This window comes from Sapajus apella, unplaced genomic scaffold, assembly GCF_009761245.1.
Source record: "Sapajus apella isolate SASKATOON/1434 unplaced genomic scaffold, GSC_monkey_1.0 scaffold32, whole genome shotgun sequence".
In the NCBI taxonomy this organism is placed as follows: Eukaryota; Metazoa; Chordata; class Mammalia; order Primates; family Cebidae; genus Sapajus; species Sapajus apella.
The window spans coordinates 1,894,455-1,910,706 of NW_022436972.1; the positions used below are offsets into that span (position 1 = coordinate 1,894,455).

Here is a 16,252-nt window from a genome sequence, read left to right on the forward strand (position 1 = left end):
AGCGGAAGAGAAGAAAATAGATGGATGTTGAAGGCTGACGGGACTTAGGGAGAAGGTGCTCAGGACGACTCTCAGGTTTCTTTTTTTCTTCTTCTTATTCATTTATTTTATTTTGAGAGAGGGTCTTACTCTGTCACCCAGGCTGGAATGCAGTGGCCTGGGCCAATTCATGGCTCACTGCAGCCTTGACTTCCTGGGCTCAGGTGATTCTCCCACCTCAGCCTCCCAAGTAGCTGGGATTACAGGCACCTGCTACTATGCCTGGCTAATTATTTGTATCTTTTTTTTTTTTTTTTTTTTTTTTTATGGGCTCATCCCTGAGGAATTTTTTTTTTAATTTTTTTGTAGAGACGGGGGTCTTGACACGTTTCTTAGGCTGGTATTGAACTCCTGGGCTCAAGCAATCCACCTGCCTTGACCTCCCAAACTACTGGACTCTCAGGTGTCTGCCCTAAGACAAACTGGGTGTTCGGAAATGCCCTTTATTAAGATGGGAATGACTGGCAGAGAAAGCAGCTTGGAGAAATAGTGCAATTTTGACAAGGTAAGGTTGAAAATTCAAATAATAGGGCCGGACGCGGTGGCTCAAGCCTGTAATCCCAGCACTTTGGGAGGCCGAGGCGGGTGGATCACGAGGTCAAGAGATCGAGACCATCCTGGTCAACATGGTGAAACCCCGTCTCTATTAAAAATACAAAAAATTAGCTGGGCATGGTGGTGCGTGCCTGTAATCCCAGCTACTCAGGAGGCTGAGGCAGGAGAATTGCCTGAACCCAGGAGGCGGAGGTTGCGGTGAGCCGAGATCGTGCCATTGCACTCCAGCCTGGGTAACACGAGTGAAACTCCGTCTCAAAAAAAAAAAAAAAAAAACAACGAAAATTCAAATAATAATGTCAGGTAATCAGTTTGACATACAAGTCTGGAGGTTAGAAGAGATGTCTGGGGTGGGGATAGAAATTTGGGAGTCAGGCCAGGCATGGGGGCTCAAGCCTGTAATCCTAGCACTTTGGGAGGCCAAGGTGGGTAGATAACTTGAGATCAGGAGTTCAAGACCAGCCTGGCCAACATGGGGAAACCTGTCTCTACTAAAAATACAGAAATTAGCTGGGCATGGTGGCAGACACCTGTAATCCCAGCTACTCGGGAGGCTGAGGCAAGAGAATTACTTTGAACCTGGGAGGCAGAGGTTGCAGGGAGCCAAGATGGCACCACTGCACTCCAGCCTAGGTAACAGAGTCAGACTCTGTCTATAAAAAAAAAAAAGAAGGAGTCAGTAGCCTATGGATAGTATTTAAACCATGAGACTGAAATCTGGGAAGAAGTGAGATCATCTAGGGAAAACAGTTCAGAAGGAGGAGAGAAGAGCTCAGAAAATACAATATCCTAGTGAAATTGTATACTCTGCAAGAAACTAGGCTTCTAAGTGTTGGGCTGCAGCAGCCAGCAGGCTTCCCTTTTCATCGGGGAATGAAATTATTCTGTTCATTGATCTATCCTGTTATGTATATCTATATCTATTTTCTAAGTGAATCCTCATCTAAAGGTCCTATTTTTCCCCCTTGCTATCTGAGCCAAAGGAAGAATCCATGTTTTGCGGAGACCTGAATCACACAATTTGGGGGGGCTTCTTTAGGAAAAAGAATACAAAATTCTAAGTATAAAATTAGGCTCAAAAGTAAGTATTGGCCGGGCGCGGTGGTTCACGCCTGTAATCCCGGTGGTTCACGCCTGTAATCCCAACACTTTGGGAGGCCAAGGTGGGCGGATCACAAGGTCAGGAGATCGAGACCATACTGGCCAACATGGTGAAACCCCGTATCTAAAAAAAAAAGTAAGTATTTATTTAGAATTGAATCACAACAAATTACAGATTTTCAGAAGCTGACAAAATCAAGACAAGTAACAACTTTTACTTTAATGAATTAGTTATTAATTAACCACATGACACAACTTTTTTTGTTTCTTTTCTTTTCTTTTCTTTTTTTGAGACAGGGTCTCACTCTGTCACCCAGGCTGGAGAGCAGTGGTGCAGTCTTGGCTCACTGCAGCCTCTGTCTCCTGGGCTCAAACAATCCTCCCACTTCAGCCTCTGGAGTAGCTGGGACTACAGGTGCACACCACCATGCCCAGCTAATGTTTTTATTTTTAGTGGAAATGGGGTTTCACCATGTTTCGCAGGCTGGTTTCCAATTCCTAGACTTAATCAATCCACCTGCCTCAGCCTCCCAAAGTGCTGGGATTACATGCATTAGCCATTGTGCCTAGCTACAAAACTTTTTTCCTACCTTTTCTCGCTGCATAATTTTTGATTGTCTCTTCTCATGACAATGCTTTTGGAAATCATTCTATAGAAAGAATAGAAAGATAATTCAATCTTTTATAAAGCCTATGGTCAATCAAAGTTTACATATATTTTTTATCTGTCCTTATGATGTGTTCCCACAAACTTTATTTTTTATTATTAATAATAGTTTAAATTTTTTACATCACAACTCAAGATTGGTTATGCCATGTAAATTTTTAGAAGTATTGTCAAATTTGAGAAAATCTTGATCAAATTTCTTTAACATATGAGTGGTAAGATTTTACTGCTTTGATGCCGATTTATATCTATCTTGTCTGGAACCACCCAACTATAAGGAAAAGATGTGTTAGATATGCTAGGACACAGTCCAATCACGGATGCATAAAACTTATGACTTCACACAAAAGCACACTTGAGGTTTGTAACAATGCTATAGGCTTAGCCCTGCAAACACAGAAATTCCAATTAATTCTATTTGGTGTCATTCCCATTTAAAAAAATGAATGTGTTTACACTTGCACATGGTACACTGATGAACACATTCCTTATAGGGAGGACTTCAATTTAACAAGGTATTGATGAGAACCTAAGCTTTTAGATGACAATTTAACAAGTTTGATGACTGGAAGAATTTTCTACAGATTAAGTTCTAGCTTTGCATATTTCACATCTTATTTCTCCTCCACTAGCCAACATTGTAGGCTCAATACAATTTCTGGCCTTCGATTTTTTTTTTTTTTTTTTTTTGCCATATTCTTCCATGCTGTCAAGTTCAATCTGTCCTTGAATTTTTGTGTCATGGTTCATAGCTAGTTGGCATTAGGAGTTAGGAGTGCACTTAGAAGCTATTCCTACAACTTGGATGACTATCAGTGACAGAATTGACTGTGAGTTCCACAGAGACATCTCACTGAAACCAAACTAAATAAATATATCCCCAACTCAACATCCCAACATCACCCAACATGTGGGGAAGTCCAAGTGGAAACAGACAATAGTTTTAACCAGTTGCAGATAAAATACATTACTTCTGAACATCTTACAAATACGTATAACCATGACAGCACATTACTAGGGCCCTGTGTGAGCCACATTTTATTAGCTTCATGGTATATCTACCTCTAGTCACAGCACTAAACCTCCCAGAACAGCAGTTTACCCACAACTAGATCCCTTTTTCATTCTTTCTTTGAGGGAGAACTGTTATTTCACTCTCCTCATAAACTCTTGTGAGTTAGTCGTGGGGAAATTTCAAAGCGATGATTTAAGGAACTGCTCTGGAAACTCCAAAGCCTAGTATTTTAGTTTCAGTTTTGCAAGATGAAAACAGTTGTGGAGACTGGTTGTACAACAAAATGAATATGCTTAACATGACTGAACTGTACACTTAAAAATGGTTAAGGCATTATAAAGATACATGCACGCATATGTTCATTGCAACACTATTCAAAATAGCAAAGACGTGGAATCAACCCAATGTCCATGAAAGACAGACTAGATAAAGAAAATGTGGTACATATACACCGTGGAATACCATGCAGCCCATAAAAAGGAATGAGATCATGTCATTTGCAGGGACATGGACGGAGCTAGAAGCTGTTATCCTCAGCAAACTAACGCAGGAATGGAAAACCAAACACCACATGTTCTCACTTATAAGTGGGAGCTGAATGATGAGAACACATGGACACAAAGAAGGGAACAACACACACTGGGGCCTGGGAGGTGGGGACTGGGGGAGGGAAAGCATCAGGAAGAATAGCTAATGGGTGCTGGGCTTAATACTCAGGTGATGGGTTGATCTGTGCAGCAAACCAGCATGGCACATGTTTACCTATGTAACAAACCTGCACATCTTGCACATGTACCCCTGGAATAAAACTTGAAAAAATAAATAAATAATACAAAAAATAAAAGAGGAGTGCTAAAAAAAAAAAAATGGTTAAGGCAGCCATAAAAAAGAACAAAGTTATGTCCTTTGCAGCAATCTGGATGTAGCTAGAGGCCATTAGCCTGAGCAAATTAATGCAGAAACAGAAAACCAAATACCTCACGTTCTCACTTAAAAGTAGATGCTAACCACTGGGTACTCATGGACACAAAGATGGGATCAATATGAGGTAGATCAGCAGAACTTGTTTTTTGAGAACACATCATCATCCTGCTCATCAAAACAGGTTGTAGCAGAGAAATAGGCCCAAACCAGCCAGGACCAAGATGGCAACAAAAGCGACCTCTAGTTGCCCTCATTGCTCATTATATACTAATTAAAACTCATTTGAATAAGACACTCCCACCAGCATCATGACCATTTATAAATGACGACATGGCCACAACCCAGAAGTTATCTTACTCAGGCCCAGCGCAGCAGCTCATGCCTGTAATCCCAGCACTTTGGGAAGTCCAGGCAGGTGGGCCACTTGAGCTCAAAACATGTCAAAACCCTGTCTCCACAAAAAAATACAAAAAAATTTAGCTAAGTGTGGTGGCACACGCCTGTAGTCCAGCTATTTGTGAGGCTGAGGCAGGAGGATTGCTTGAGGTTGGGAGATGGAAGTTGTAGTGAGCTGAGATCACATCACTGCACTCCAGCCTGGGGGTCAGAACAAAAAAATACTGTATAGGTTCTGGGAACTCCTTGCCCCCTTTCCAGAAAGTTTGCGAATAACTCGCCCCTTATTTAACATATAATTAAGAGTGGCTATAATAGCTATTGCAGCTATTATAGCCAGCAATCCACAAAGGCCACTCTGCCTATGGGATAGCCCTGCTTGCTCTATGGAGCAGTCATTTTGTTGTACCCCACACTGCAGCTCTAATAAATTTGCTTTCTTTCATGCTGGCTCACTATCGAATTATTTCCTGAGAGAAGCCAAGAATCTCCTGAGCTGAGCCCCAATATTGAGGTTTCTCTGCATCAAATAAATATTGGGGACTCTGAAAGGGGAGAGAGAAGGAAGGAGGCAAGGGCTGAAAAACTTCCTATTATGTGCTATGCTCACTACTTGAGTGACAGGATCATTAGAAGCCCAAACCTCAGCATCATGCAATATACTCATGTAATAAAACTGAATCTTAAAACAAAAAATAAAAAATACAATTTTAAAAGAATGGTCAAGTTGGCAAATTTTATTTTTTTTAGAGATGACTACTTTGGGAGGCTGAGGAGGGAGGATTCTTGAGCCTAGGAGTTTGAGACCAGCCTGTTGCCCAGCCCTGGATTACAGGCATGAGCCACTGTGTTTTATGGACTTTTACATTTTTAACCACCCCCCAACACACTTTTCATCTCTTCCATATCTATTGTCATAACACTGTTCTAATTCCTAAAGGTGTACATTTTATTACGGTGTTCTCCTCTTTGTATGTGGGAGATCCATTCCAGGGTCCCTAGTAGATGCCTGAAATCTTGAATAGTACCAAACCCTATATATACTATGTGGTTTGTTTTTGTTTTTGTTTTTGATACAGAGTCTTGATCTGTCACCCAGACTGGAGTGCAGTGGCACAATCTTGGCTCACTGCAACCTCCACCTTCTGGGCTGGAACGATTCTCCTGCCTCAGCCTCCCGAGTAGCTGGGATTACAGGTGTGTGCCACTACATCCAGCTAACTGTTGTATTTTTAGCAGAGACGGGGTTTCACCATGTTGGTCAGGCTGGTCTCGAACTCCTGACCTCGTGATTTGTCCGCCTTGGCCTCCCAAAGTGGCGGGATTACAGGCATGAGCCACCATGCTCAGCAATACTATGCTTTTTTCTTATGCATACATATCTAAAGTTAAATTTAAAATTAGGCACAGTAATAGATTAACAACAATAACAATAAATTAGAACAATTATAAAAATGTGCCAGCATCACTACTCTTGTGCTTTTATTATTCTTGTGCCATTATTAAGGTAAATTAAGGGTTCCTGGAACACAAGCACTGTGATACCATGACATTTGACCTGAGAACCAAGACAGCTACTAAGTGAATAATGGGTAGAAGGGTGTAGACAGTGTGGCTCACTGGACAAAGGGATGATTTGTGTCCTGGGTGGGTTGGAGCCAGATGGTGTGAGATTTCATTATGCTACTCAAACCAGTGTGTAATTTAAAACTTATTATTTCTGGAATTTTCCACTTAATATTTTTGGACCACGGTTGACTGCTGGTAACTGAAACTGTGGAAAGCGAAATTGTGGATGGGGGTAGTAGGTTCATTCAAAAAATTGTGAATGCTTTTAAAATGAAGTATACCATAGAGACAAAAGTGAATAAACCAGAAGTATATTGATTAATGAATAATGTCAAAGTGAAGACACTTTTGTGACCACTACCCAGGTCAAAAAAACAGAACATCACTAACTTTCCAGAAGTCCCCTTTATGTCTCCTCCCAGATGTCCTCTTCTCTCCTTTTTAAATGTAACCACCATCCTGACTTCTAACATCATGTATTAGTTTTGCCTGCTTTCAAACTTTTATCTAAATGAAATCATATAGAATGTACTCTTATGTCCCTGGTTTCTTTCTCTTAACATCATGTTTATGAAATTCATCTGTGTTCTTTCATCTAGCAATATTCCATCCATTTTTATTGGTGTATAGTATTCCATTGGATGAATATATATCCCATAACTATTTTATCTATTTTATGGTTTATAAGCATTAGCATTTTTTCAATGCTATGGAAATGGAAGAGATGAAAAGTATGTGGGGGTGGTTAAATTTTTCATTTTTTCATGTACAATATTGTTCCTAGCAACGTTGGCCTATAACGACCAACGTCGCTAGGAACAATATTGTTAAAATGCACATGGTGAATGAAGAGAACCCCCCACAACAGGCTTTGTGTGAGTAACGTGGCTGTTTATTCACCTGGGTGCAGGTGGGCTGATGCCGAAAAGGGCATCAGTGAAGGGCGGTAGGATAAGAATTGGTTTTTATAGGTTTGGGGTGGGCAGTAGAGTTACAAAAGTTACTTTAGGGAGTAGTGGAGTCACGAGGTTGGAAACAATAGAGAATGTCTTAAAGTTAAGTTGGCACCACAGGGGTTGATCACTTCTTTGGTCTTCCAGTTACTTTAGATTTTCCAGGAAGTCATCTGGAGTGTCCGTGCAGGTTTGGAGTATCTGTGCAGGTCACAGGTTAGCATGGCGTCCATGGCACCGTCAGTCAGCCTAAAACACTTTACAAATATTGGACATGACTTTTGATGCACCTTTGGTATAAAATGTAAGTATTTCTGTTGGAAATTCACCTAGGAGTTAAATTGTTATGTATGCATATATTTATTTTCATATATTTATTTTAAATAGATAATGCCAAACTGTTTCCGAATGTAGACACACAATTTAAACTCAAATTGCAGGATATAAATATATTCCATTCACTCTACATTCTTGACACTTGGTATTGTTGCTTTTAAAATTTTGGACATTTTGTCAGTTGTACTGTAGTGTACAGGCCAAGGAAAACTTCCTCTTCATCCTACAAAGTTTCACCGAAAAATTAATTTATAAAAGGTAGATTGCAGAAAAGGCTTAAAAATTTTAAAACGTACACATGGGGAGAATCACAGAGTGATTGTCCACCCCCAAAGGTGTTCAGAAACTTATACATCATCCTCGTAAAACAGGTTATGGGGGAGAAGAACAGAATTCTGTTGAGGGGATTACTAGGTAGAATGAATGGATCAGGAAGCAGAGATTAATCTGTACCTAATCTTGTGAAAGGGTCTGTTCAGGTGTGGTTACATTCTTGGCCTTAAAGGGAGGGAAAGAAAAAAACAGCTGTTCTCCTTGGTGGGTCTGGGTCTTAGGCAGATAAAGCAGCTTTGGAAAATTTGTTTCTTCTTTGGGAAAGTATGGGGGAGGGTGGAGAGTGGAGGGTGAGAATGTCAGAGAGACCTTGAGGTATTGGTTTCTGAGTCCAAATGGTAGTATTCATTTTTGTTTTAATTTCCATTCCCTTGATTACTAATGGTGTTGAACACCTTTTCACATGATATTTTAGGCTATTTGTGTATCTTTTTTTTTTTTTAGGAGATAGGGTCTCACTCTGTTGGTCAGGTTGGAATGCAGTGGCACAATCATGGCTCATTGCAGACTTGACCTCCGGGGCTCAAGTGATCCTCCCACCTCAGCTTTCCAAGTAGCTGAGACTACTGGTGCACGCCACCATATCCGGCTAATTTTTAAATATTTTGTAGCAATAGAGTCTCACAATGTTGCCTGGGCTGGCCTCAAGGAATCCTCCTGCCTCAGCTTCCCAAAGTGCTGTATTACAGGCATAAGCCACCATATCCAGCCCTTTTATGTCATCTTTTGAGAAATGCCTTTTCAAATCTCTTGCTAATTTTTTTATTGGGGTGCTTATTTTTTTCTTATTGATTTGTACAATTTCTTTACATGTTGTGATTATAAGCCCTTTACTGGTTGTATGTGTTGTACATATTCTACTCCCCATTTTCACTATTTTAGAGGTGGCTTTAAAGATTAAATTCTTGATTGCACAACTGCACTCCAGCCTGAGCGACAGAGCGAGACTGTCTCTCTCTCCCTCTCTCTCATACACACACACACACAAGAAAGAAAGAAAAGAAAAAGAAAAAAAGATTAAATTCTTGGCTCGGTGCTGCCACTCACACCTAAGCAACATAGCAAGACCTCCTCTCTACTTGAAAAAAAATTAGTTGGGTATGGTGGCATGTGCCTGCAGTCTCAGCTACTCAGGTTAGGAGGTTGAGGTGGAAGAATCATTTGAACCTGGGAGATGGAGGCTGCAGTGAGTTATTATCTTGCTACTGTACTGCAGCCTGAGCAACTGAGGAAACTCCTGCCTCAAAATAAATAAATATATATTTTTTTCTTTTTCTGAGACTGAGTCTCAGTCTGTCGCCTAGGCTGGAATGCAGTGGCATGATTATGGCTCACTGCAACTTCGATCTCCTGAGCTCAATCAATCAGCCCACCTCAGCCCCCTGAGTAGCTGGGACTACAGGTGCACACTACCATGCCTGGCTAACATTTGTATTTTTTGTAGGCAGGATTTTGTTATGCTGCTCAGGCTGGTCTCTGACTCCTAGGCTCAAGCGATCCTTCTGCCTTGGCCTTCTAAAGTGCTGGGATTACAGGCGTGAGCCACCATGCCTGGCCTGGAACTGTTAAATCTTACTGGTGAATTTAACTCCTCAGTATAAAATGTCCCTCTTGAGGAGTATTTCTTGCTGTTAGTGCTCATTATACATTTTTACCAGCTTTTTACTTTTAGTTTTTTTGATTCTTTATTTTTAAGGTGGCATATTATGGTAGATTTTATTTTCTAAAGATGGCTTCAACAGTATTGAAGCAGGAGCGGCCTTGAACAAACCTCTCGAACACTGAACTGGGAAGGAAGTGGCTTTTTATTCGGCCAGGAGTCTTGGCAGACTCCTGTCTCAAGAACCGAGCTCCCCGACGAGAAAATCCTGGCCTCTTTTAAAGGCTCACAATCTTAGAGGGTACAAGTGAGAGGGTCGTGATTGATAAGGTAAGTGAGGGGTACGTGACTTAGGTGGGGGTTTGAGCAAGATTGAGCGAGAACAATGCTTTCTGGAGGGCGTTTCTCCATATTATGCCTGCATCTATAGATGGGAGTGTGATTAAGGGTGGGGGTTTAACCTTTAACCTCCAGGTCCAGCTAGTGGCCCCGGTTTTGTCTCCTCCACTGACCTTGGTCTCCTTCCTCAGTATCTCCCCAACCCACATGTTCTTCTAGAAACTACCTCCTCATCAAAAGATAAGAGTTAAATTCCCTACTCCCTGAGTCTGGGTAGGCAGGTGCCTGCTTCCATGAATAGGCTATAGTGGAAGTGACACCGTGTAACTTCTCCGGTTCAGTTAGAAAAGGCCATGCAGTTTCTGCCCGATTCTCTTTAGACACTCTTGGAACCCAGCCACAATGCTGTGAGGGAGCCCAAGCAGTCCATATTGAAGACCAGGTGGAGCAGAATTGAGGCCTTGGCCCACAGCCCCGGGTGATCTACCATATGACAGCTAGCACCAACTTGCCAGCCATATGACTGAGCTATCTTGAAAGTGGCTTCCCATTCAGGTGAGGTGTGGCAAAAGAAAAATGGAAAAAAAAAAAGTGGATTCTCAGCTCCCAGACAAGCTGCCCCGGTTGACACTGCATGGGGCAGATATAAGCATTGCTGCCAAATACTACCAAAATTGAAGACTTGTAAGCAGAAATAAATAATCTGTAAGCAGAAATAAATGATTGTTTTCAACTACTATGTTTCGAGGTGGGTTGTTATTTAGCAGTAGGTAACCAGAAGTGAAATAGAACCTTATCGATAGGTTCTCTGGAATTAGTTCTCTAATATAATTAGGTTTAAAGGTATTTATTAACTTGCTTCCACTGGTAAAGGGGGCACATGTTAATTGAGTCACTGAATTAGGTGTTGAGACTGCACTTAGCCATATTTAGCTTTCCATAACAGTAAATCAAAGAAGGAAATTATTGTAGTAGCTGGGGTGACTAATCCTATCAAGAAGAAATGCAACAGCCTAGATAACATAGTGAGACCTTGTCTCTACAAAAAAAAAAAAAAGGTATGGTGGTGCATACCTGTAGTCCCAGATATTCGGGAGGCTGAGGCAGAAAGGTTACTTGGGCCCAGAAGGTAAAGGCTGTAGTGGACCATGATTTGTGCCACTTCACTCCAGCCTGGGTAACAAAAAAGAAGAAATCACATCACTACCGCACAATTAGGTAAGCAATATGTCTGGAAGGCATGAGGACCCCTGGGGAATCTCATAATACTCCCTTGCCCGATGATTAAAGTCAAGCTGTAACTACCCACTACAGGCAGAACTGCTAACAGCCCAGGCACTTCAGAAATGAAGGTGTGGGTCACCTCACCAGATAGGAATCATGAAAGCTAAGAGTATCTGCTGAAGGCAAATAAAACATGGCATAGGCAGTGGAAGAAGAAAGTATAGTAAGTCTTAACTTACAGTTGTCAATAGGTTCTTGAAAACTACTTCTTTCAGTGAAATGAGGTATAAAGAAAAACAATTTTACCAGAGACTGATATAAAGAACAGTTAAGTTCCTTAACTGTACCATATTTCTGGTCATGAAAACATCACCAAAGTTCTAAATAAAGACCAAAGCACTTCCAATTTTAAACATTGAAAAAAATGTGGGCGCCGGGCGCGGTGGCTCAAGCCTGTAATCCCAGCACTTTGGGAGGCCGAGGTGGGTGGATCACGAGGTCAAGAGATCGAGACCATCCTGGTCAACATGGTGAAACCCCGTCTCTACTAAAACTACAAAAAATTAGCTGGGCATGGTGGCACGTGCCTGTAATCCCAGCTACTCAGGAGGCTGAGGCAGGAGAATTGCCTGAACCCAGGAGGCGGAGGTTGCGGTGAGCCGAGATCGCGCCATTGCACTCCAGCCCGGGTAACAAGAGCGAAACTCCGTCTCAAAAAAAAAAAAAAAAAAAAAAGGAAAAAAATGTGGGCAATACATTCATTTAAGACATATTAATAAAAATAAGTAAGATAATTATTTACCCAAATATTCTATCATGGGTGGCTGAATCCCTTCCCAGTAGCTCAGGGATCAAGGTAGGAAACCACCCTAGACAGGTGGCCATTAGATAATAGGGCACGCTCACATGAGTCCTATATTCAGTCAGACTGGGAAAATGAAGACACAGTTCTCTCTTGTACACAGCTTTGGGATGTGGGAGAAAACTGGAGTACCTGGAGAAGACCCACATAAACATGGGGAGAACATGCAAACTCTACATCGACATCAACAGTGGCACCTGCTGGAAAGAGAAATTTTCTCATTAATGATATAACTAAATGACATTATTCAAGGACCTGTTGTAATAAACAGCCTTGACCATGTGAGTAAGGGGAAGAAATGAGGGTTGGAATAGTTATTTCTTCTTTGGAATATATTTTTGTATATTAAACATCTTTTTCCTCTCCCTTCCCACTCCCCTACTATCAAATATACTTTGTGCTAATGGTAATTAACCTTACAGGATTTAAAGCACACGATATCATTATAGTCAGCTAGGAGTGACTTTATATCCTCCTGTACTGCAAGGGTTGCTTAAGTTTATCCCCTGAAGAAAACTGATCATCGTAGCTGGAAACATGACTTTGTTATTGTCTTTGTCAGTTAAGAATGTTCAGGGCCGGGTGCGGTGGCTCAAGTCTGTAATCCCAGCACTTTGGGAGGCCGAGGCGGGTGGATCACGAGGCCAAGAGGTCGAGACCATCCTGGTCAACATGGTGAAACCCCGTCTCTACTAAAAAAAAGAAAAAGTAGCTGGGCATGGGGGCGCGTGCCTGTAATCCCAGCTACTCAGGAGGCTGAGGCAGGAGAATTGCCTGAACCCAGGAGGCGGAGGTTGCGGTGAGCCGAGATCGCGCCATTGCACTCCAGCCCGGGTAACAAGAGCGAAACTCCACCCCCAAAAAAAAAAAAAAAAAAAAAAAAGAATGTTTACAGAAAAAGTGTGTATAGATGCCAAGTTGTAGACTGTGGTGGCTTTGTACTATGTGAAATTAGCTAAACTGTAACTGTATTTACCAGAATTTCTTTCCCAGTACAGTTCTTCATCAGTGTTGAAGACAAGAAGACTTTGTATGCAATTTGGAAGGCGGACGTGAAGCAGCAGCCAGTGCAGAGTACCAGGCACTATGGCAACTTGCACAGGTTGTCACTGATCTGATAGTGGTGTGAGGAGGCAACAGGGCCTGAGGCTCCTTCAACTTTTATAACTCATAGGGCAAGAGTACGTACAATGCCATGGCAACTGCTGATGTCAGTGAGTGTGAAACAGATGTGTGATCTAGTTTGTCCTCAGAAATTCCAGTTGTCCTTTTAGGTTCCCCTTTGCCCATGTTCTTGTTCATATCCAGTATTCCTTCCACACTACTGGTTAGGCTGGTGCATAGTGGCTTCAGCTCTGCACCAGATGCTGACACTAGCACAGCATAGACTCCGCCAGTTACTATTATGGTGTTGAATCTAATCCTACAATAAACCCCTCATTCTTTGTTATTCATAGTGGTTATGCTTCTCTGATTGAACCCTAATACACAGTTTTCTTATTCTATTACTCCAACCTGAAAGTCTTTGCCTTTTAATTGAAGCTTGATTGTTTACATTTAGTGTATCAGATTTAAATCTAATGGCTTTCTATTTGTTTTGCCTGTTCTGTTTTCTGTCCTTTCTTATTTTGGATTAAGTACTTCATTATTCCATTCCCTTCTATTAGGTTATTTTACTTTGCTATTATTTTAGTAGCCCTAGAAATTATAACATGTATCTCTGATTTACTTTAGTTTAAATTACCATTTTTATTACTTGTTTAAAATGCAAGGACTTTGCAGTCCTTAATTTATACCTAATGATGTATATGCTGATGTTTTTGTTTTAATTCTGCATCTATTTAAAATTCCACAAGACACTGTTGTTGTATAGTCAATATTTAGTTTTACCCACATATTTCACTCTATTGCTCTTAATTCCTTCCATCTGAAATCTGAAATAGTGTACATCTGCTAGTGATAAATTCTCTTGATTTGTCTGAAAGTTTTTATTTCATCTTCCATTTTATTTTTATTTTTGGGACGGAGTCTCACTCTGTTGCCCAGGCTGGAGTGCAGTTGCATGATCTCAGCTCACTGCAACCTCTGCCCTCCGGGTTCAAGTGATTCTTCTGCCTCAGCCTCCTGAGTAGCTGGGATTACAAGCATGGGCCACCATGCCTGACTTTTTTTTTTTTTCTTTTTTAGTAGAGTGAGGTTTCACCATGTTGTCCAGGCTGGTCTTGAACTCCTTGCCTCAAGTGATCTACCCACCTGGAACTCCCAAAGTGCTGGGATTACAGGTGTGCCCCACCATGGCCAGCCTTCCATTTTATTATTAATCACTTTATTTCATAGACAGGGTCTCACTCTGTTGCCCACACTGGAGTGCAATGGCATAATCAGAGTTCACCACAGCCTCAAACTCCTGAGCTCAAGTGGTCTTCCTGTTTCAGCCTCTCCAGTAGCTGGGACTACAAGTGAACGTCACCATGCCTAGCTAATTTTTCTTTTTTTAGACAGTCTCCCTCTGTTGCCCAGGCTGGAGTGCTTGGTATGACCTTGGCTCACTGCCACCTTCACCTCCTGGGTTCAAGTGATTTTCTTGCCTCAGCCTCCTGTCCAGCTAATTTTTCTTTTTTTAGACAGTCTCCCTGTTGCCCAGGCTGGAGTGCAGTGGTGCGATCTTCGCTCACTGTCGCCTCCACCTCCCGGGTTCAAGTGATTCTCCTGCCTCAGCTCCCTGAGTAGCTGGGATTACCACACCTGGCACTTTTTGTATTTTTAGTAAAGATGGGGTTTCACCATGTTGGCCATGCTGGTCTCGAACGTTTGACCTCAGGTGATCCACCCACCTTGGCCTCCCAAAGTGCTGGGGATTACAGGCATGAGCCACTGTGCCCAGCCTATATTTTCTTTCTTTCTTTCTTTTTTTTTTTGTAAAGATAGAGTTGCACTTTGCTGTCCAGGCCGATCTAACACTCACGGCTTCAAGTGATCCTCCCACCTCAGCCTCCCAAAGTGCTGGGATGATATGAGTCATCACTCCTGGTTTCATCTTCCATTTTAAAGGATACTTTCATTGGACATTGGATTCTAGATTGGCAGTTATTTTCTGTTTAAGTGTACTGAAGATACTAATGACATATATTTTTCTTTCTTTTTACCATTAGACTTGTCAGGAGTGTATCTGTTTTTGTTGCTATTTAAAAATAACCAAAGTTTGGTTTAAGATTTTTAATGTTTTCCATTTTATTAATTTCAGTCTTTCCTTTATGACACATTCCCTTCTCCATGCTCTTGATTAATTCATTTTGTTCTGTGTTAAAGTCTGTTATTATTAATTCTTTTTAAAGAATAAAAATAGTTAAGACTGTAGTCTGGCTATTTAAGTACCTGTAGTCCCAGCTACTTGGGAGGCTGAGGCAGGAGGATCCCTTAGGCCCAGTTTTTTTAATTTTTAATTTTTATTTTTTAAAGACTAGTCAAGTACAGTAGTGAGAAGGTGGAAAAGAGTAGAACAAAGAGTTTGATCTGTAACTGACTGTGAACAATCAATTGAGATAACTACCTTCGGACCTGCCAAGCTTACGAGTTTGAGGTCAGCCTGGACAACAGCAAGACCTTGCCTCTCTCTTTTTATTTTTTATTTATTTATTTTTTTGAGACGGAGTTTCACTCATGTTACCCAGGCTGGAGTGCAATGGCGCGATCTCGGCTCACCGCAACCTCCGCCTCCTGAGTAGCTGGGATTACAGGCACGCACCACCATGCCCAGCTAATTTTTCGTATTTTTAGTAGAGACGGGGTTTCACCATGTTGACCAGGATGGACTTGATCTCTTGACCTTGTGATCCACCCGCCTCGGCCTCCTAAAGTGCTGGGATTACAGGCATGAGCCACCGCGCCCGGCCACTCTTTTTTTTTTTTAAAGACGGGGTTCCACCATGTTGGTCAGGCTGGTCTTGAAATCCCGACCTCAGGTGACTGCCCGCCTTGGCCTCCAAAGTGCTTGGATTACAGGCGTGAGCCACCACGCCCAGCCAAGACCTTGTCTCTTAAATAAATATGCATATAAATAAAAAAATAAGGCCAGTTGCGATGGCTTACACCTGTAATCCCAGTTTTGGTAGGCCGAGGTGGGCGGATTACAAGGTCAAGAGATCGACACCATCCTGGCCAACACGGTGAAACCCCATCTCTACTAAAAATACAAAAATTAGCTGGGCATGGTGGCGTGCACCTGTAGTCCAGCTACTCGGGAGGCTGAGGCAGGGGAATTGCTTGAACCCAGGAGGCGGAGGTTGCAGTGAGCCCCGATCATGCCACTGCACTCTAACCTGGTGCCTGGTGACAGAGT

General features: G+C 41.9%; 1 protein-coding gene across 1 annotated transcript in view; it reads right to left on the reverse strand.

The window, feature by feature from the left end:
• FLT3 (fms related receptor tyrosine kinase 3) overlaps window positions 1-16,252 on the reverse strand; it is a 134,823-nt gene that overhangs the window by 116,471 nt on the left and 2,100 nt on the right. The window contains exon 2 of the mRNA XM_032294388.1: window positions 2,286-2,345. The gene's annotated coding sequence lies outside the window, so the exon portion shown is untranslated. The remainder of the gene's footprint in view (window positions 1-2,285; window positions 2,346-16,252) is intronic.